At 39.3% G+C, this 21,704-nt stretch overlaps 1 protein-coding gene across 4 annotated transcripts in view; it reads left to right on the plus strand.

Annotated features, from left to right (window-relative positions):
- USP12 (ubiquitin specific peptidase 12) overlaps nt 1–21,704 on the plus strand; it is a 164,587-nt gene that overhangs the window by 101,415 nt on the left and 41,468 nt on the right. For all 4 annotated transcript variants that reach the window (XM_017848503.1, XM_017848502.1, XM_017848504.1 and 1 more), the window contains one exon: nt 16,204–16,284. The gene's annotated coding sequence lies outside the window, so the exon portion shown is untranslated. The remainder of the gene's footprint in view (nt 1–16,203; nt 16,285–21,704) is intronic.

Here is a 21,704-nt window from a genome sequence, read left to right on the forward strand (position 1 = left end):
TTTTTTTTTTTTTTTTTTTTTTTACATTTCTATATGTAGTATTTAAGAAAACATTGTTGGTGATTATTATTGGAATAGTGGTCTGAATGAAACCTGCTTTGGTATGGGCTGAGAGTTTCCGATCAGATTGATTTAGCTCCAGATATTCCTCCCATTATTGTAGATGTTTACTAGCAAAGCTTTTTATGTAATTTAGATGGTAATTTATATTCTGGGAAGAGTAGACTACTTTGAAGTAATATTATTCTTGTTAAACTATATTATAAAGTATGCCAGGCTTTCACCTTTAGGATAAGGCTAGAATCATGGTCTTGCCAGAAAATGGGTGATCTTTTATCTGAGAAGAGCATGACAGTGGTAAGAGCAGAGAAGAGCTCATGGCACTTTGGTTTTTACAGCAGACACAGGACAAGGACACTCCTATCCTCAGAGTACTGCTCTTGTTAACGTGCCCACCAACTCCCCACACACACATAGAACTTGAAACCAGTGATCTTTTAGGACAACCAGACCTACGCAAATGTAGAGGAAACCCTCATGAGATACTTACACTAGCCATCTTTCATTGACAAGGCTGAACAGCCAACCAGGGATTTCCAGACACTTGAGGAAAACCAAGAGATTGAAACATGGAAGAGTCCCCTTCGAGGGGCAGTAATTTAATGAGTGAGGGCTGTATTTCTGTTCCTTTGCTTTTTTTTTTTTTTCCTTCCTGTACTGCTTTTTATTGGAATGATATTTTGTTTATGTTTTGCTAGTAATCTATATGTTTTTTAACATGTGTAACTTTTTTTTGTTTGAAGTTACTAACATTTCTACCGGCCCCTCTCTACTTCACAAGCCAATCTCCTTAGCACACATTAGCTACTCTTCAAGTATCTACTCTTTCTAGTTAATTGCTTTTTGGATACACCAAAGATAAAGCATGGAAGATATAGAAGCAAATGTAAATGTTATAATTCCTGAATATATGAGGAAGTGGCTGGGAGGTGGAGGAAGTGAGGGATAGCAGGAAAGGTGATTGTGCTTATTTCCTTTTGTTTCATAGGCCGGATTTCTTACGTGTTATATGAAAAATTGGTAAATCTGGCTAAAGATTTAGATGCAGAACCAGTAGAAGCACTAGAACAATACTCTACCCAATGACAAGTAATAAAAATTAGGAGGTGGCCTGTGAAAGGAGAGTTGGTGTGTCAGTTTCTCTTCCTACAAAGTGCAGAATTAAGAGCTGTTGACTGAGGCATACAATATATTATTTAAAGTTACGATAATAATCATTAAGAACTAAAACTGTTAATGGGGGTTGTCTCCAGGGAAATGAACCTTAAGGGAGGGAGTGGTGAATAATACTTTTGAGTTTTACACCCACTTTACAGTTTGGATTATTTTTAGATTATTAACTTACAGTATTTATAAAATAAAAAGTTTTATACAAAGCATATGAAAGGGGTTTGGTGCTTGTTCTGATATTTTAACTGTCCATAGGAAGCTAACCTCAGACTTTTACATAGGTTAAAGATTGGTCTCTTTTCCTTCTATTTACATAGTAGCTTTCAAAACCAAGTATACTTGAACAAGGTACTTCACTCTACTGCTGCAAGTTTCTATCATGTTGCTCACTTTGATAAAATGATTACTTAGAAAAATCTAAATGACTCATGTTTCTAGTCATACCTTTACATAATGCTTTACGTTTTACAGCACTTTCACATTCACTATTGGATTTCCATAACCCTGAGGTAGGCAGAGTAGGTATTTTCCTGTATGAGATGGTGAGGAAACTAAGACTGAGAAAGTGACTCACCCAGAGTCACGTGGTGTGAGAAGTGGTGGTGGAGGTCACTGCTCACCCACTCACCAGGAGGGTTTCACACCTGCGCAGGCTTCTGGCATACGATGGCTAAAGTGTCTCTTACGAGTTCTTACCTTTCTTCTTTGTAACGTACCCACACTCAAGTTCCCATATTGATTGCTTCCTGTGTTCTGAATTAGTATTCAAATTGTGTTTAACATATATAAATCTGTGTATTTTTAAAAATGAATTTTACTGCATTTTGAAAATGCCACACATAAACTTTGAGTGTCATTCAGCCCTTGTTATTTCTGTAGCTGCACAACACTATTCCTTCCTTACTTTCATGAACTGATCTTTTTTGTCCAGAATTTTCTGACACCCTTGTTTTAAGCGTCATGGCTTGCTGAAGCAAAGTGGTGGAATTTAAATGTTGTTGCCTTCAAGAGTTAGCTAATCTTTTGGAATTGTGATACTTGTGTGATCTTTTTGGACTTGTGATTTGGCCTCATTTGAACCCTGCAGAAATGATTTCCATCCAGGAAATTTGGGATTTCGACAAGTGACTCACTGAAGAAACCACGTTAATTGTGGGGAGGTAAGCGTGCTCAGCTCTTGGTGTTGGGCCCCCAGTGTGATACCCTTGATACGATTGATTTAATAATACCTTTGACTAGTCATTCCAGTGTCTGGAATTCCTCAGGGATGGTTTCTGTCAAATTCTTTTTTTCCTGCAAATACACCATATTTTCCTCTTTTTTTTGGCATGTTTTGTGATTTTTTTTTTTTTTTTTTTGGTGAGAACTGAACAGTTTGAATGTTGTAATGTGGTGACTCTGAAAATCAGATTCTCCACCTCCTCAGTGATTGCTTTTTTGAGGCTTGCAGTCATCCATTTGTATAATGACTTTTCTAAACCAGTTTTGCAAAGTCTGTATTCCTTGTTGTGTGTGGTCACTGAAGTTCTGTCTTACTATCTCTGGACAACTATGACTTGATAGAAATTTAGTATAATGTCTGGATTCCTATCCCCCTCAATAAAGGGAAAAAAACAAGAAAGGTTGCAGCCTAAGGGGATAGAAACAAAAGCAAGCATCTGTGCTCTTTCCTGAGGCTACTGCCAGGCTGAGCAAAATGCACAATCCTAAATTGTTGAAGGGCAAGGTTCCCGCTGCCAGCCGTGTTACTAGGCAGCTGCTCTAGGAGGTGGTCCTGTGCCCGCCTCTGAGGACGCGGAGGAGTAGGGGATAGTAGCTGGTTTGCATGCTGTGGTCTCTTCTCCCTTCATCAACCACTGCCCTGAGTGTTTAATGTCTGATTAGGGTCTAAGGTTCAGAATAGTTGATTCTGATGTATTTTTCAGCTTAATGGTTTTGGTGGAAGGACTAACCCTTGGAGCTTTCTACTCTGCCGTTTTCCATGTCGGTCACTCCACTGGTATGTTTTGGATGTGACCATACTTCACGCCAGTTGCAGCCAGTTTTTTTCTACTTCCCCACCATTTATCAAACAGTTGTGCTTTTTTGGTTGTTTTTGAAAACGCTGAAACTACATTAATGGAATAAAGTTCTTTGCAGCATTTCTCTAACATCCTTCACAAAAATTGTGCATACATTTTATTTTCTTTTATTATTAAGAGAAAGGGTCTCACTCTGTCACCTAGGCCATAGCTCACTGCAGCCTCGAACTCCTGGGCCTAACGATCCTCCTGCCTCAGCCTCCAGAGCAGCTGGGACTATAGGCGTGCTCCACAACATCCTCTGTAGAGACAGCATCTTGCTATGTTGCCCAGGCCTCTCTAGAACTGCTGGCCTTAAGCAGTCCTCCTGCTCTGACTTCCCAAAGTGCTGGTATTATGGGCGTGAACCACTGCACCTGGCCTACGCACATCTTTAGAGTGACACTGTCGTTTTCTGAGCTGTTGATGGTGTGGTTGCTAAGAATGGTTTTTATTTTTGCAGAACTTAAAGGTTGTTTTCAGTTCTTTCACAGTTTTATAGCTGGAAAATGGTAAGAGAGAACCACATTTTACAGGTCAGGGGAATCGAGGTCTAGAAAACAGGACTGGCAGAGATGCTGCTTTATTCTTTTCACTTAACTCTGGTTTAATATTCCTGTTGTCTCAGTGACACAGAGCTACAGGTCACTTTCTTATTATGGTAAGAAAATGAAGAACTCTGAGACAGTTCACAATATGAGTACCTTTTTTTGTGTGAAGTGTATGGAATATTCCGAGTATTTGACAAAACTATGTAAGTTTGATGATGATTTGCTTTTTGTTAAAGGATGAGTCAGAGTTCGCATATGGAATCTGGAGTATGAACTCCGTTACTATAAACTAAGTCAGTCCATAATGTAATTTGTTGATTTTGGTTTCACTTCAACTTAATAATACCTTTTATCTATATAGTGATTTTCTTCTCAGGAGTGGTAGGTACTTTACAGATACTTTATTATACTATAACGTAGGTGTTGGGAAAAATAGAAGTGTTCATGTTTTTATAAGTGGAGAAGCATCAACACAGGTTTTCTCATTGAGCATAATCACAGAAATCTGTTATCCAAGTCAGGTGTCTGAAGGGTATGCAGGGTGGCAATCCAGGGATCCTTGCTTTTCATAGAGCTGAAACATTATTTGGTGAAATAGATACAGAAATTGTCAAGAATATGGTAGAAAGAGCTTGATGAAACTTTCTTGTAATTTGTTCACCAAAGTGGGTGAATCCCTGCATTGAAGACAATGTGAAGATGCTGGAAAAACACATCTTGTCCCTTTTTGCCTTAGGTAAGGTGCTAGTTACGGAGTTCAGATATAGTTATGTTTTAAAGGTTTAGCTATCCATGAGAGTATTTTATTAATTTTTTGAAAGTTTTTTGTGTTGTTAGGAAAGTAGGATCTGTGAAGTTTCATTGTGCACACTCAAGTATGTTGTTATGCTGAGTTTGGTCATATTTGAGAATTTCCCTTTTGATGTTATCGTTAAGCCAAATGTGAAGGCTTGACAGAGTGGTTCTTGAAAAAGCCAGTATTATTACTACTGTCACTTCTAACAGAGATGAAGTAATGTGATTTCTTTCAGTAGCTCATTGTCTCATCGTGAACATTTACAGATCAAAAGCTTGGTTTTTGTTTGTTTGTTTTTTGGCATCCAGTGGTCTTATATTTCCATATCTTGACTGAGTTAAAAGACTTAAGGTAAATCCGAATCTTCTTTTGTTCTTTCTAAATATTCTCTGTAACACATTTAGCCATGAATTATTCGGTGAAACTTCACTGAAAATACTGACTAAAATAATTGGAATACTGTGCCTTTTGACATGTCAGATAGGAATATTAAATTTCTAGTGGACATTTGAATTTTTGAAAGTTAAAATTACATGCCTGTTGGTTTAGTTATTTTAGCAATGAATTACAATATTGATTCAGATATGTAACTTGTTTTTTATTACATAAGTGGAGTCCTCTGAGTAAATTTAGATTTCCAGTTATTTGCCCAGTGATTAATGATAGAATTGGATTTTTTCTGAACTGATTAGATGAGAAATGTATGTGTTTTAATATGTTACATATGTGCTTCTGTGGTGGCAGCTGAAGGAGAAATAAACTACTTTTAATTTCTTCTGGGAAGAAATTCTGTTTTTGAAAACTTGCCAGAAATCTTCCCTATCAGGTTGAAGATTTTTAGGAGTGATATGGAGGGTGGGTTGGGAGGATGGGATATATACACAAACATAAACACTGCTGGACAGCAAATTTATATTGTTTCTCTTTCTTCCTGCAACGAAACAAGTGGTTTTCAGAAGACTTGTGATAGAGAGGAATAGAGACAAAGGCCCTTTGATCATGTGATTATTAGAGCTTGATAATTGGTTGTACAATATTTCATTTCTCTCAGAGTTAGCAACATGTTCTGACTTCTCCATTAGTGTTGGCAACTGAACCTCTCTGTTCCCTTTTGTGTCATTGGTACCATATCATATCTTACCAAGAGTCACTTTGCTTTGTGCCAATTTCTGATGTTAAGCTTTTGCAAGCTTCTGCCACGTGTACTGCAATGGTGCAATGCCAGTTTTAGGTCTAGACCTTTCTACTTTTTATGGTGCACATTTTAACTTCGATGGTATAGTTAAAAATAGAGGAAGCCACTAGAGGAAGTGTAGACCAAGATTCTTAGGATGACCGCAGATCAGTGCAGAATCCCCAGATACTTTCCCTCCCAGCCACAGAAATTGTGTCAGGACTGTGTTTTTTGAAAGACTCATCTGAAGGAAGGAGTAATAGATGGCACTGTAGTTGGGATGGAGGAAGATGGGCAAAGGAAGTTTGCTTTGGGCCTGTTGTGCCAGGCCTTGTTCTGAACATCTTCTATACATTTTTCACAGAAACCAGGCCATGTTGCGAGTCTTATTTGCCCTTTTTTTGCAGATTAGTAATTTGGAGCTCAAATGTTTAAAAAAAAATATTTGTTCTAAATTTAAACTTTGGTAACTCTACAGTAGTGCTGCTGTTTTAGAATTGTAGCATTTGGGGTTTGCAATAGATGCTACAAATCTAGTCTCCCGTCTTGCTGATGAGAAAACTGAGACAGTGTTTTATTGCAGTGGTTCAGTAGTTTAGTTTATATTAGAATGGGGACAGGAATGTAGCCTTCTGGTTTGAAGGCTGTCACTCAGTGCCCTGCCCAGCCTGTAGATGGAGCGTTTAAATGCTTACTCTTCGTAGTTCAGGGCTTTCATTGTACCAACATGAAAAGCTATGATGAAAATACCCCTGAAGAAAGAGTCAAAGCCTGGCTCATTTGGTTCTGTTTGTGCTATTCCTTTCTGTTTGTTAGTTTTCCTTCTCACAGGCCTCTCAGCTGCAGGTCTGTTGGAGTTTCCTGGAGGTCCACTCCAGACCCTGTTTGCCTGGGTATCACAGTGGAGGTTGCAGAACAGCAAATATTGCTGCTTGATCCTTCCTCTGGAAGCTCTGTCCCAAAGGGGCACCCGCCTGAATGAGGTGTCTGTCCACCGCTACTGGGAGGTGTCTCCCAGTCAGGCTACACTCCCAGTCAGGGACCCACTTGAGGAGGCAGTCTGTCTGTTATCGGAGCTCTAATGCCATGCTAGGAGAACCACTGCTCTCTTAGAGCTGTCAGGCAGGGATGTTTAAGTCTGCAGAAGCTATCTGCTGCCTTTTGTTCAGATATTACCTGCCTTCAGAGGTGGAATCTAGAGAGGCAGTAGGCCTTGGTGAGTTGCAGTGGGCTCCGCCCAGTTCAAGCTTCCCTGCCGCTTTGTTTATACTGTGAGCGCAGAACTGCCTACTCAAGCCTCAGCAATGGTGGACGCCACTCCCCCTGCCAAGCTCCAGGGTCCCAGGTCAATCTCAGACTGCTGTGCTAGCAGCGAGCAAGGCTCCCTGGGCGTGGGACTCGCCAAGCCAGGCACGGGAGGGAGTCTCCTGGTCTGCCAATTGCGAAGACGATGGGAAAAGCCACAGTATTTGGGCAGGAGTGTACCCTTCCTCCAGGTGCACTCACTCATGGCTTCCCTTAGCTAGGAAAGGGAAATCCCCTGACCCCTTGCGCTTCCTGGGTGAGATGACAGCCCACCCTGCTTCCACTCGCCTTCCGTGGGCTGCACCCACTGTCCAGCCAGTCCCAATGAGATGAACCAGGTACCTCAGTTGGAAATGCAGAAATCACCCGTCTTCTGCATCGATCTCACAGGGAGCTGTAGACCAGAGCTGTTCCTATTCGGCCATCTTGGAAGCGACTCTCAGTGCCACCTGTTTGTGAAGCTTTTCCAAGTTCTCCAGCACTCAATGTTGTTCCTGTCCAGGCTTGCTGTAGTACATCATGTGTTGTGTCATAGTTTGGACACTTATTCTCTTATCTCTACATCTTTAAATTTATTTTTAAATTGATTTTTATTTATATGTGATCATGAAAAGCTAATTTTTTATTCACTGTCTACTCCCCAGTTGAATTATGATTTTGACGTTTTTCTTATGCTTTTGTATATAAAATATAAAAAGTTTCAACCTACATTGAGAAATGAGACCCAGTACATACATTTATATTTCCATATTGAAACAAAAGTTTGAGAAGCCTTTGTTTACTCCTAATAAAGATGTGTATCTGATTTGTTTTACTGAAAAAGATGATGGTAGTGGTCCACTGCAAAGACCTCACCACTCACTAATGGGTGCCACACTTTAAAAATCATGTTCTCCAGTTACTGGCACAGAGCTAGAGAGAACACAGGTAGTCAGATAATGAATTTCACATATCCCGAGGCCTACTGCTCTGATACTCTTTGTGATTCCTCAGACTCATTGTGTAGATATAATGTGTTTTGTCATAAGTATTTTCATTGCCTTTGATTTGGTTTCAGGGCACATGGTGTTTTCTAGAACAGGTATGAGGGTTAAGCCTTCTCTTTGACTCTTCACCCTTTTTCATCTATGAGATAAACTTGTTTCACCTTTATCCTTTGGATTCATCTTTCTAGGGCTTACATTCACTTTGTTGTGTTTATACCCGTACACCCTCACGTGGGCTGCTTCCTGTGCCTCCAGAACTTTTCTTATTTTACCAAGTCACGTGCTTTTCCCGCCTCCGGGAAGCTTTTCCTGCCTGATTTGGCAATTCTCCTTTGTGTACTGACCTGATCTAACTTAAAATGATACACACTGCATTCTAAAATATGATTTGAAACATGAAACTGGAACAGTGTATTGAATTTTCTCTTTATTTGTATTAAAGTTGTGTGGAAACTAATAGTTTGGCTAACTATTTAAATACATTTTCCAAATGATACATGCACATTCTTTTTTTAAAATTTTTTTATTATTTTATTTATTTATTTATTTTGATAGATGCACATTCTTGTGTGTTTTCATCATTTTTAATTTCTTGGTAAGGTATACTGTTCTGTACTTTCTGAAACAGTATATACTGCATGTAACTTTTCAAAATGGCATATCCTCATAGACACCATGTTTTAGCCATAATCTAGTTTTAGATGTAGATGTTGTGGGCCAGGAGATTTTTAAGTTAAGGAATTACATTAATTCCAGATTGAATTAATTATTTTCTTGAAAACATTCCTGGTTATCAGTTTACACTTGTGTAATTTTTATCTTTTTCATAATGGCAGAGTGAAAGGTAGATAGTTGTATGTTTTCCATGGTTGACTATGTAGAAATTATTTAATTGCAGGATAGCCATCTCCCAGATTATTTTTTTCCTATTTGCAGATATTTTTGGGTTGCTCACAACATTTAATATATAGTTACTTTTTTATTAGCAGAATAATAGGCCAAAGGTATCTTTGTAATTTCAGCCTATTATTATTTCACTTGGATGGCGATTTCTGGGTGTGAAAAGAACAAGCCCTCATCTTTTCAAGAATTCGTACTAGGTGAGTTAAAGGAGATACTTGCCCCATTGCCCGTGGATTAGTCCATTTTCATGCTGGTGTGAAGAAATACCTGAGACTGGGTAATTTATAAAGAAAAAGGGATTTAATAGACTCTCAGTTCCACATGGCTGGGTAGGCCTTAAAATCCTGGTGGAATGCAGAGGATCAGCAAAGGCATGTCTTATGTGGTGGCAGGCAAGAGAGCGTGTGCAGGGGAACTGCCCTTTATAAAACCATCAGATCTCATGAGACTTATTCACTATCATGAGAACAGCATGGGAAAACCCATGCCTATGATTTAGTTACCTCCTACTGGGTCCCTTCCACGACACGTGGGAATTAGGAGAGCTACAATTCAAGATGAGATTTGGGTGGGGACAAGAGCCAAACCATATCAGCCTACAAATTCTTAGTATTGGACAGCTGTTGTTGAGGATATGATGCTATTACCTAACTCATTCAGGACTTTGTTAATGTTTGACTTTTAATAAACTATCCAACATTGTATATTTAATGTTTTAATGAGATTGGAAGAGCCGTAAAATTCATATGTTGCTGGAAATGTGGGGATGGAAGTTACTATAGACAGAAGTTTTACATCTGAGGAAACTGAGGTCTGGAGAGAATGATCTGTCCCAAGTCATTTACAACTTAATGTCAAGGCCAAGACCAGACTCAAGTCTGTAGTTTTGCTAGTTTAGTGCTGCTTGTAATATACCATGGTCTCTCTACAGCAGTTCTGTAATGGATTCATTCTCCCGTGAAATCTACTCTGTAAAATATTTCCTGTTTTTTGTTTTGTTTTGTTTTGTTTTTTTGAGATGGAGTCTCACTCTGTCACCCAGACCGGAGTGCAGTGGCGCACTCTCAGCTCACTGCAAGCTCCACCTCCCAGGTTCATGCCATTCTCCTGCCTCAGCCTCCCAAGTAGCTGGGACTATAGGCGCCCGCCACCACGCCTGGCTAATTTTTTTGTGTTTTTAGGAGAGACGGGCTTTTACCGTGTTAGCCAGGATGGTCTCAATCTCCTGACCTCTTGATTCGCCCGCCTCAGCCTCCCAAAGTGCTGGGATTACAGGTGTGAGCCACTGCGCCTGGCCACATGTTTCCTGTTTCTAATGAAACTTGAGTTTTCATTAATAACCTTACATTGACAGGAATATTGGCTAAAAAATACTGTCTGATACTAACCTTGTTTAGTTCTTAAGCACACCCATTAAAAAATTTTTTTAAATGTTTATTTATTTATTTATTTTGAGACGGGGTCTTTCTCTGTCATCCAAGCTGTAGTGGCACGCTGCCGGCTCACTGCAACTTCCACCTCCCAGGCTCAAGTGATCCTCGTATCTCCACCTTCCGAGTAGTTGGGACTATAGTTGCGTACCACCATGCCTGGCTAATTTTTTGTATTTTTGGTAAAGATGGGGTGTTTTAGTCCGTTTTCACACTGTTGATACAGACATATCCAAGACTGGGAAGAAAAAGAGTTTTAATTGGACTTATAGTTGCACATGGCTGGGGAGGGGTCAGAATCATGGGAGGAGGCGAAAGGCACTTCTTATGGGGCGGTGGCAAGAGAAAATGAGAAAGATGCAAAATCAGAAACCCCTGGTAAAACTAGATCTCGCAAGACTTACTACCACGAGAACAGTATGGGGGAACCACCCCAGTGATTGAAATTATTTCTTACCAGGTTCCTCCCACAACATGTGGAAATTATGGAAGTACAATTCAAGATGACATTTGGGTGGGGACACAGAGCCAAACCATATGATGGGGTTTTGCCATGTTGCCCAAGCTGGTCTTGGATCTCCTGAGTCCACCCGCCTTTTCCTCCCCAAAGTGCTGGGATTACAGGCTCGAGCCACCATGCCTGGCCACACCGTTGAGTTTTTACTTCAGCTTTTGCAACTTTTATATTTTGAAGTTGTATTTAGTTCTTTTTAAACATCTGCTTAGAGTCTCATCTTTGTTCTTATAATCAATTCATTGTCATTTGTTGACACATATTAGACATTTGTTTTATATCCTGTGCCTGTTAGTAACTTTTTTGAGTTTCATTCTGCTGTCTGCATTTCTTCGTGGGGCTTTCTTTTCCTGTGTGTTTTTGTAATTTTTGATTTATGAATTCAAATCTCTTGGCATTGTATTTGTAGGAATTCTTTGTGGGTGGATTGAATTTATCTCATTCCAGAGTGAATTTGTGATTCTGCCGTTTGTGGAGTGGAGGAAGTGGAGGGAGGGCACTCTCAATTTAGGATTTCTTTGAATTCTCTACTGAGGCTTTTTTTTTTTTTTTTTTTTTTTTTTTTTTTTTTTTTTTTTTTTTGATCACAGTTTGTGGAAGTTTGGGTCACAGACTTTTACGAGGGCCTAGTTATGGTTATGAGTTTTGGAAGATACTTATTCTTTCTTCCTGTCTCTACTCCTAAGTGCCAAGGACAAGTCAAGCAAGTTTTCTTGCTGTTTCTTGTAGTGTGGGATTATTACTGGTTCCCTTTTACATTGAAGAGAAACTCTTTGGAGATCTCGGCTTCATGCTCATATCGCCTGTTGTCCTCCCTGTCTTGAGTGGGCCCTGAGTTTTAGCACCTGTTTCCTGCATACCATTCCATTCAGCTGCCAGAAGAGAATTTAAAGGTCGCTAGGGTCAGAAAATACCAGCAGTGGGAAGTCTTTGATGTTTGCTTATCTCTCATAATTACCCCATCACTTTGTTTTTTGATTTCTGCAGATTATTTTTATCACTAGCTCAGTTAATTGTTATTTTTCAATCTCACCCATCTTTTGGTTGTTTTCATCAGAAGGGCCTCAGTATCTAATTACTTCTTCATGATGAATTCTATAGTAAGGGTACTAAGTCTAATCTTTTGTCTAAGTTACAAAAATGGGCACAGAAGTCAGAAAAAAATGTCTTCTTCCATTTGTGTGTGTCATGTGCTCAAAAATAAATTAATTCTGATCCCTATGAAGACTCCAGAGCAGAACTACTACTTTTTTTTTAGATGGAATTTTGCTGTTATTGCCTAGGCTGGAGTGCAGTGGCGCGATCTTCACTCACTGCAGCCTCAGCCTCCCGAGTAGCTGGAATTATAGGCGCCCACCACCACCACACTTGACTAATTTTTTGTATTTTTAGTAGAGACGGAGTTTCGCCATGTTGGCCAGGCTGGTCTCGAACTCCTGATCTCAGGAGATCCACCCACCTCGTCCTCTCAAAGTGTTGGGATTATAGGCATGAGCCACCGCGCCTGGCCTGGAACAGAACTTATTAACTCACCATCATGCCTTCCCTTTATCCCAGTAAAGAATCACTGATTTCATAAAAGCTATTGTTAGTTTTGATAGGGTCATACTTCTTAAATGTGGTAATGGAGCTATTATTATTGAATGTTTACTTTTTCTAGGCTCACTTTAAATTTGTGGGTGATTGTGTGACTATTATGTGATAGGATAGAATTTGTCAGCCTTCAACAAAATCCTTCAGGAATGTCTTAAAGATGGTAGCAATCGAACAGCAAAATTTTGACTTTGCAGTTGGTTTTCACCAGTTATATCTAACTTTGGTGTTGAAAACACTGTTACATTTAAAAACAAATCAGCAGAAACCAATTGCTTAGTATAATCTTTTGCCTTTTTAGTTAGCATTAGGCTAGAGAGAGGAGTGTACCCTGATCATTTTGTTGAGGAAAACCTTGAATGCATGCAATAAGCATGCTTCTCCTGCATCTGCAGAATCTGCTGCACAGTCATTACCGCAGGAAGGCCTAGTTTATGGTGCTGTGCCTTAGTTTAGAACTGTAATAAGGTGAGTACTCTTCCTTCTTTGTACTTTTCATTTCAATCTACCGTCAGTCTGTCCTAACCATCATTGTTCAAGCTGTTGAATTGTGGGCTTGGCATGGCATATATTGATTGTCTTAGACTTCCCTAGACTTTTGTGTTAAAACAGTAATGTCTTCAGAAGCATTGATGAAAGTCGTCGGAAACGATAGAATGTTGAGTGAGAAGGAATTTTAGAAATCACAGAATCTTTTAATTTTCTGAATAGTTTTAGCCATGAAAATCTTAGTTCATGTAAAGGCTTACCTGAAAACCCAACAGAAAATTTGTAACTGGGAGTTTTGAAAATCACTGAGGATTCTGACCCTTTTATTTTGCAAATGAAGATTCTTAAATCCAGAAAGATTAAATGAAGATGATCTACAGCTCTTGCTACCTTACCACTCTTGGCCTTCTGTTCTCAGATTTCTGAATTGGATTATGGTTCTGCATTGTTGTTAGGCTGTGTGGGGGGGTACAGTGATGATACCTCTGGGGGCCGCTTGAGGGAATTGGCTCCTGTCTGCTAAACTAAGAAGGATATCTATTTTTTTGTATTATAGCTGTCTTGTTTTGTCTTCTGATTTTCCTCTTGTCATTTCTTAGCTTTTGCACGGAGCAGAAAAGATGTATTACTTTGACTGTTTTCTTTTTGTTTGAAGGGAAGGGTAAGAAGAGGACCAACGTTTGTTGGACACCTGCTTGTGTGCAGGCGCCACCAGCTGCCTTAGAAAAGTTAAAATTCTTTACTTTATAGTCACCCTATAAAGTAGTTGCTAACGTTTTTCTTTAACATTTGGGAAACTGAGGCACAGAGAGACAATACCTGACCCATAGTTGAAACTACTGTGAGAACAAGGGGGTGGGAGAAGAGCTTACTAAGCAGGCGTGAAAGTACGTGGTACATATGGTGACAGGTGGACATGTGGGGTGGTTAGAATACAAGGTGAGTGGCATGTGATTAGGCTGACAGTGGAGGGATAATCTTCACCCGTTACCTTGTTCTTAGTGCATCTTAAAGGCCAGAAATGCCTTCCTAAGGTGTATGCACTGGTATTTTATTGTTCTAGGTAGGTAAGTATTTGAGGTTGTATTTTGGTTGATGGCACCTTTCTTCTGTTTTGGTGGGGGGAAAGGATTATACTCATTTGAATAAGCCAGTATCAGTTTGAATTTTTACGACAGGTGTTAAAAACCCAGGTTTGTTGGTTATTTTCAACATATATGAGGAACTTTTGAGCTGGCAGGGTGAGGGGTAATAGGGCTTGCCATATTCCTATCAGTTTTTAGTGGATCGTGAAGTTGCTGTAATAATTGAATTTGGTATTGTTATGACATACTGCTATCCAAATTTAGAAATAAATGATGTCTATTGACTAGTGATGGTATCAAGGTTTTATATAAAACCTAAAATTGATTCCCAAGTCAAAAAAATAAAGACGGTATCCTGTATTTAGAAGTGCTGGTTGGCTGGAAGATATTAGAAGAAACGTCTTGTTTTGGTGGAACTTGACTGCCAACTCACCATATGCCTTTATCAGTCCTCCTTTTCAGCCTAGAGCCGTCAGGAAATTGAAGACTCAGTGTCTAACAAGGGTTCTGGGCTTCCCAGGTTTAGGAGTCTCATGCAGGAAGGAAGCAGCAGGTGTGGGATTCTGAGCACTAGTGCGTTGTTGACTATATGCCCAGTGTAGCTGAAGAGGCGTGTTGTCTCTGCAGCTCTTCAGTGTGACATTTGGGTATTTTTTGAGCAATGTCCTATCAGTTATACTTATCTAGTATATTTTCCTGGGAATTTTCAAGGTAAACATATTCAGAGTCATATTAATAGAATTGCTTTTATTTCCCTTACAAACTACATTTTAGAGTCTATTTAGTTGTATCTGCTTATGTGTCATCACCCACCATGGTGCTCAGGGCCACATTTCTCCCCCTCCCTTTCACATGGTCTTCAGGGACCACAGGTGCACAGAATTGAGTTGATCACATTCTTGAAACCATGACACACTATGATTGTCTGTGCGAGGTCGTTGTTTCTTGGATTTTGTTTTTTTCTCCTTTACCCCATTCCCAATTCCATGGCCCATCCCTCTTCCAGCACCACTCAGGTATACAGTATATTTAATATACATTCTTCAGTCTACTTTCCATGTGCTGTTAAACACACACACACGTTGGTGTTTTATGTTAATCTAATTTTTCTTTTTTTCATTTAACATTGTGTTTTTGAGATGCTTATGTTTCTTTGTGTAAACCTAGTTCATTTATTTTGGCTCTACTATATAGTATGCTGTCACATTTTACGTATGTTTCCCCAATGATGGACCATCTAGACTGCTGTCAGCTGCAATCATAAATGATACTGCAGTAAACATTCTTGTCAACTTCAGTTCTGTGTAAGAATTTGAGGTTTATACTTCAGAATTGCTAGGCCACTGAGCATGTGCATATTTATATTTAGTTTCACAGAAGTTTGGCTCTCAGAGATGTGTGCTATCAGATTACACTCCTGTTAGAGTACATGATACAGCAGGAAATTTCATTCATTACTTAGAAAAAAAGAACATGTTGTGAATGTAATTCCTTGATCCAGGCTTTGGTTCTGTGAGAAAGTTCCTATAAACCAATTTTTAGCCATTATCAAAAGCCTTTACAATATCATGCTTTCTCTTCTCCTTTTTCTTTTCTTTGTGTTAGGTAGCAATAGGGATCACAGATAGTTTTTTTTACAGGGTGTCTCTAACACCTGTGTAGTTATGACAGTATTACGAAAATGCAATCGTGTAACAATGAGGATATGCCGTGAGAAATGCTTCATTAGGCCATTTCATCATTGTGCATGTGAACATCATAGAGTGTTTTACACAAACCGAGGTGGTGGAGCCTACTGCACGCCTAGCTAGATGGTAGAGCCTATTGCTCGAAGGCTACCAGTCTATGCAGCATGTTCTTGTGTTTTCTAGGCAGTTGTAACACGGGAGTAAGTGTGCATCTGAACATATCTAAACATAAGAAAGGCACAGTGAAAAATACAGTGTGAAGGATAAAGACACACCTGTGTAGGGCAGCTCCATTGTAATCTAATAGGACCATCATGTTGCGGCCCGTCATTGACTGAAGCGTCGTCGTGTGGTGCATGACTACTATAAATACTAAGATTTTTGTTTTTCATTTTATAGGGCGCCAATGCTTCGGCATTAGAGAAAGAGATTGGTCCAGAACAGTTTCCAGTCAATGAGCACTATTTTGGATTAGTCAATGTAAGTATCCATTGGTACACTTTTAGAATCATGTTTGGAAGGAGTTTTAAAACGATGAATGCATTTCATAAGTTATTAAAGAAAATTGTTCTTTTGTATTAATAGAATTAAATGCCAAGAGAGTTGATTGGGAATTTTGAAGTGAACTTCAACGGAAGGGAAACAAAGTTGCCTGACATCTTTTTTTTTTTTTTGAGACAGAGTCTCACTCTATCACCCAGGCAGGAGTGCAGTGGCGCCATCTCGGCTCACTGCAAGCTCCACCTCCCGGGTTCAGGCCATTCTCCTGCCTCAGCCTCCTGAGTAGCTGGGACTACAGGCACCCGCCACCATGCCTGGCTAATTTTTTCTATTTTTAGTAGAGACAGGGTTTCACCGTGTTAGCCGGGATGGTCTCCATCTCTTGACCTCATGATCCACCCACCTTGGCCTCCCAAAGTGCTGGGATTACAGGTATCAGCTACTGTGCCCGGCCAGTTGTCTCACATCTTAAAATCTTAGAGATAGAATAGTTTCTAACTTGTCAATCTGATTGTCCCTATTTTGTCAGAAATTTATCATAGCCAAAATTTAGTGTTAATATATATCCTAGTCCAAGTGGACTCTTGATTCTTTGAGAATGATTTACTTGGCTAAGTGGTAGAAATGTACAAGTATAAATTTAGCTGTGCAAATGCCTCCACGTATCTATGGGGTATTTGACAATTTACTTCTGTCATTGTACCAGTGCTAGAGATATAAGTGTGAAATGTGGGAAAACAGTACATCCCAGTTCTTATGGAGGTAATTCTAATAATTACACATTTTTAAGACTTTGGTAAAATTTGAGAAGTTTACCTGAATGTTATCTGTTCTGAGTCACTGGGGGGTATCACAAACCTGTGCTATATAATTGTTGTGGTAGTTTATTTTATACTGTTGTACTATACTATTAGGTGAATCCATGGCAGGTGTTTTAAAATGCATATATTGATAAAATAGGTAACACAGTAAGTTACATTGAACAGATTGGTGGACTCTAAATATTAGTCCATACATAGGGCGTATGAGATGGGTTTCTCATGGATTTGAGGAAAGCAGTTGAAGTGATGTGTGTGATTCCCTGTGCTTTGGGCATTGTCTCTGTGCACTATGCATATAACCTATAACAAAGAATCATCACTCCCCTACCTTTCTCTCTCTCCAGAACAGGCTGCTCATTACTCCTCTCACTTATGTTTTTCTGGAATTTAGCCTTATATTCTAATTTAAAAAACAGCATTTCAATTAGAATTCTTAACAATAAAATTAAGACAAGCAGGAGAGAATAAACTTACTAAGAGACCATCAGAGGACCCTTTGTCTTTATCCGCTAGAGAGATTCATTTGATGAATAGAAATAGAACTTCTGGTCTCTGTGCCTTGTTATTATATATAAAATTAACATATCTACAGAGGTCACAGCTCCAACTATTAAAGGTTGGTAAACATTGTGAATTATACTCAGAAATAAAACTGTGGTCAGAGTAGATGTAGCAGAGCTAGTAGAGTGGTTAATTCCATGCAGCAGGCTGGAGTGTGGTGGTGTGATCACAGCTCACTGCAGCCTTTACCTCCTGGGCTCAGGCAATCCTGCCTTAGCCTCCTGAGTAGCTGGGACCACAGACACACACCACCATGTCTTTCAAATTTTTTAAAAAATTATTTGTAGAGATGGGATCTTGCTATATTGCCCAAGCTTTTTTTTTTTTTTTTTTTTTTTTTGAATGGAGAGAAGGAAAATAACCACAAATTAAATTAGCAGAAAATTAAACAGACTGGTTGCTCTTAGTGCTTTAATGACAACCTGTTTTCTGTTACTTTCAATTGTAGATATTTTTGTCTTGTAAGAATATTTTTACAGATGATGGCTCTTACGGCAGCTTACTCTTAATGAGAGATAATTACCTGTCACTATAATTTGTATAATACATAGAATGAGGATTTCCTCTTAGCTTAGCTCATAGATACAGTGCTATTCCTGATATTATTGGAAGTAGAGAGGAGAAATACTGGTGTGACTTGAGGAGCTTTGGATGGGGAAATTTGCTGTAAAGTATCCCACTTACAGGCCAGCTGTTTACATCGTCAGCTAAATTCTTTGAAAACAAGTTGTTTTAACTGGCTAAATCAAATTGCCTTTTTTCCTTTTATATTGTAGCTGGTTAGTACTTATTTAAGTGGAGCTGATAGAGAGTGATTTAAACCACAATTTAGTGTATCTTTCCTACTTGTAATATAGTCTGTGCATTGTTTTTGAATAGCTTTTTTTCATTGTTTTATTGTATGGTTGTTTATTAATTTTCAAATACAGGTGGGCCTCGACACACAAGCGGGCTGGCCGCAGTAACTCCTTTGCGAGGGTGCTGTGAAACGTGCTTTTCCTGTCTTCTGAGGTTTTAAGCTGTTTGTTTAAAAAAAAAAAAAAAGGAAATATGCTTCCCTTCAGAATCTTTATTATACAATTATGATTCCTTTTCTAGTCTATCATATAAAAGGCTATTTAACCTGAATTGCTTCTAGTCGTTAGTTGGAGCAGGGTCCATTATAGAAATAAATAAAAATGAAACTTCCCATTTTTAGGTTATAAAGTTCATTAGGGCAAGTGTCTCTTGGTTCTCTTTTCTTTTGCATTGATTTCATTCTCATTCAGTTTCTCCCCGTCTGATGGCCATAGGTTACTTGAGGTTTACATTGTTGGAGAGTCCAGAGAATATCCATATCAAACCTGGCGAAAGAGCTCCAGCCCAGGTCCTCTGGCTAGACTGTACCAAATGTCCAACCCTGTTTTAGGGGCTGTAAAAGCGCTTTGATTGATAACACAACAGTAATTTGCATAGAGAAGAGAAAGCAGTTCCTACAAGGAAGCATGGGGCAGTGGAGTAAGAACGTGGGGTGAGGGAGTGACATCCACTGGAGCATGAAAAGAAGACTTCCGGGTTAGGTACTCAATGTCTGGTCTACTCTGCTGGAGTAAGAAGAGTGGTGGGTAGGGGAGTGTGGAAATACAAGGTTCTAAAATAGGGTCACCTAAGCAAGAGCTGGATGGTGGAAGAGGGCATTCCCTTAGAACATCTCAGCATGTTCACAGAACAGGCACCATCACCCAGGCCCAGCGTGGGGGACAGGGAGGAAGTTGTGCTTCTACAAAAGCGATTCCTTTTCACAGTTTTATTTTTTGCTTTTTATTTATCTGAATTTGTTTGTTTGTTTGTTTGTTTTTGTTTTGTTTTGAGAAAGGATCTTGCTCTGTCACCCAGGCTGGAGTGCAGTGAGTGATCATGGCTCACTGCAGCTTCACCTCCCTGTCTCAAGCCGTCCTCCTGCCTTTACCTCTTGAGTAGCTGGGACTAAAGGTGCACACCACCATGCTCAGCTAATGTTTTAAGGTTTTTGTAGAGACAGGGTCTCACTATATTGCCTGTGCTGGTGTTGAATCCCTGGTCTCAAGCGATCCTCCTGCCTCAGCCTCCCAAAGTGCTGGGATTACAGGCATGAACCACTGTGCCCAGCCTCAGTATTTAAACGAAGTAATGCTATTGACATTATGGTGGTTAAAACCAGTAGTCTCCAAATGAAATGTGTAAGATGATCCATTGGGAATGGGAAGAAAATATTATAATTTATGATGTTTATTTTTTATCTAAAAATGATAGACTAAGCATTATTCTTAACATAAGGATGAGACTGGTGCCTATACTCTATCTGTATATGATATGGTTGTATGTTACTACAAGTTCCATGATGTCAAACGGTTGATGGCATCACCCTCACTCATTTATTTCTGCTGTGGCAGATCTATTATAATTTAAATGTAGTTTTAGAGAATTATATAATTTTAGTTAAAAGGTTGTTTTAAAAGCAACTATTGGCTGGCCACAGTGGCTCATGCCTTTAATTCCAGCACTTTGGGAGGCCAAGACGAGAGGATTGCTTTCAACCCAGAAATCTAGACCAGCTTGGGCAACATAGTGAGACCCTGTCTCTAAAAAAAAAAAAATGCTGGGGCATAGTGGTGCATACCTGAGGTCCCATTTACTCCAGAGGCTGAGGTGGGAGGATATTGAGCCTAGGAGGTTGAGGCTGCAGTGAGCCATGATCATACCACTGCCCTCCAGCCTGAGTGACAGTAGGACCCTGTCTCAAAAAAAAAAAAAAAAAAGGTAGCTATGAAATGATGAAGGGCCAGGAACTGTTCTGAGTGTTTTACGTGATGATTCATTTAATTCTTTGAGAAATTCTAAGAGATAGGTGCTTTATTACTCCCTTTTTGCAGATGAAGAAACTGATAAACAGAACAGTTTAGTAATTTCCCGAGCTCGGATAGTGGAACCAGACTTGAACCTAGACAGTTTGGTTTCAGATCCTATGTGCTTCATTACTGTGCTGGGGGGCTCTCAAGGCAAGCATTTCCTAAATGGATTCAAACTAATTTGGTAGATAGGACTACAAATTGGATACCATGATTTAAAAAGTAAGAGTAGGTAGTGAGACTCTCCTTCCCTTTTACCTATGTATCTTTACAAAGGTATCTTTTTCAGTTTTGATAGCCATTAAAACCACATATCGAAGTACCTGAACATAAACCCAGACTATCAAATTACTGTTTTAAAATCTAAAACCTTTACAAAAATATATACCCAATCTCCTTGCTCTCACTTAAAACTAGTATTTTAGCATACCAGTATGCTTTAATCACATACCTCTTAAGCACCTCTTTTTCTGAAACCAGTGCTTGTCTCCTACTAGTGGTGTGGATGTGAGAAGTCATTGTCCTCCCTAGGTCTCAGGTCCTCAGCTGGAGAGGGCTTAGATCTCCCAAGCCTCTTCAAAAGTTGGTAACTCCTTTTCAGTGGGCAGAGGGATCTTATTTGTTTAATCTCTGTGGAAAAAAAGAAACATATTCAGACAATTAGGAGATGGAACATAGCAGAGCTTTTAAAGTTTTTCCCTGAAATTATTGGCTCTGGCTAGTCTCTGTCTTCCCTATGAATTTATCTGGTTAGGTCCTTTATTTGCTATGATTTTGACACAGAATGACATGATGACACAATTTACCTCAAAGATTAAATGCCTCCTTTGAAAAGCTAGAGTAGGATAGGTAAATATAATGAATCACCGTGAACCCATTAACCTAGCTTGAACAATTACCAATATTTTCATTCTCTTCCACTGACCCGCCCCCTTTTTTTTTCCTGGAAAAGGAAATCCTAGGCATGATCATGTCATTTTGGCCATAAATGGGACAAGTTTAATTACATGTCTCTAAGTGGCATGAATGTTTTAAAAAATATGATCATCTAATGATCACACCTAACAAAGTCAGCAATTTCTTAATATCATCCAATGCTGTATATATTCAAGTATCTTCTTTTGTCTCAAAGATGACTTTTTTTTTTTTT

Source organism: Rhinopithecus bieti, unplaced genomic scaffold (assembly GCF_001698545.2).
Source record: "Rhinopithecus bieti isolate Rb0 unplaced genomic scaffold, ASM169854v2 scaffold_28547, whole genome shotgun sequence".
Taxonomy (NCBI): Eukaryota; Metazoa; Chordata; class Mammalia; order Primates; family Cercopithecidae; genus Rhinopithecus; species Rhinopithecus bieti.